The sequence below is a fragment of the Octopus bimaculoides genome, chromosome 8, assembly GCF_001194135.2.
Source record: "Octopus bimaculoides isolate UCB-OBI-ISO-001 chromosome 8, ASM119413v2, whole genome shotgun sequence".
NCBI classification, from domain to species: domain Eukaryota; kingdom Metazoa; phylum Mollusca; class Cephalopoda; order Octopoda; family Octopodidae; genus Octopus; species Octopus bimaculoides.
Window position 1 is genome coordinate 95,002,403 of NC_068988.1, and position 1,432 is coordinate 95,003,834.

The window sequence follows — 1,432 nt, forward strand, 5'->3', positions numbered from 1 at the left end:
ATATATATACATATATATACTCGCTTTTATACACGTTATTACAAGTCTTTTCTTGTATATATACATATAAGTATATATGTACAAATATATATATATATATATATATATATATGTGTGAATTTGTATGTATGTGTAAAGATATATATATATATATATGTATATATATATATATGAGATTGGATAACAATATCTTTATATGTACATAGATATATATTTATTTTCTATATATCTCAGCATGAATCTATGAGTTTTTTATGTGTAAATGTTTTGTATGCATGGATGATATATGTATCTATGTTTTAAATATACATACATATATATATATATAAGTATACATATATACAACATATATATACATATATATATGTATATATATATGTATATATATATGTATGTATATATGTGTGTATATATATATATATATATATATATGTATATACATATATATATGTATATATATATGTATATATATATGTATGTATATATGTGTATATATATATATATATATATATATGTATATACATATATAGACAGTCAGTTTAGTTATACACTTTTGATGATCGCAATCATAGTCTTTATACGAGTAGTTATATTATGATTATTAAAATCATTATGAAATCCATTTTTTGTATGTTTATTTTGCATCTTCTTTTTTGGTTTTGTTTTAAAATGTCGTTTATATATATGTGCATATATATATATATGAATATATACGCATATATATCATATACATACATATATATCGTGTTTATGTATATTTATGCATATATATATATATATATATATATGCATATATTGTATTTTGTCTTTTGTATTGTTCACATTCTTTTATTTTTATACTGTTATATTTTATCACTCAGACACTACCCGGCACAAAAACTTTTACCAGCACTTCACTGATATTGCCAAATTTTTGTTACAGTATTTGCCGATAATTTGAAGGTATTTATTTTAAAAACCACACGCATATTAAATATATGTTTATATAAAGAATATGTGTATGTATATCGTTTGGGGAAAGAAAAAAAGTGAGAGAAAGAGAGAATATCTTTTTATGTGAAGTTTCTGCTATTCTTACTTTGATGTTCAGATATATACCGCATGGAATGGTAATCCATTTTCTGTTAAATTCCGTAATCTCGCTGCCATCAGATTTCAATTGTTCAATTGTTGCATTTATATTCTTTATATTTCCTTTTTTGCTTTTTTCTAATATATTTCGTTTCAGTCTTCATTTTTACTTCTATTTATTTTTCTTCATAATCTTTCGTCTTTCTTCCTCTTCCAAACTTGGTAGATTCCACAACTTTTAGAGTTGCCAAATTTACTTCCTCCTGCAATAATAATAGATGTTTATGTTATATTACTGATTGTTTACGTATTTACATATACATCTTAAATACATATATATATATATATATATATATATATA

General features: G+C 21.4%; 1 long non-coding RNA gene across 1 annotated transcript in view; it reads right to left on the reverse strand.

The window, feature by feature from the left end:
• Positions 1–967: 967 nt before the first annotated feature.
• The window catches only part of LOC128248605 (uncharacterized), a 59,447-nt gene continuing 58,982 nt past the window's right edge, over positions 968–1,432 (reverse strand). Inside the window, exon 2 of the long non-coding RNA XR_008264791.1 lies at positions 968–1,334. This is a non-coding gene — a long non-coding RNA (uncharacterized LOC128248605). The remainder of the gene's footprint in view (positions 1,335–1,432) is intronic.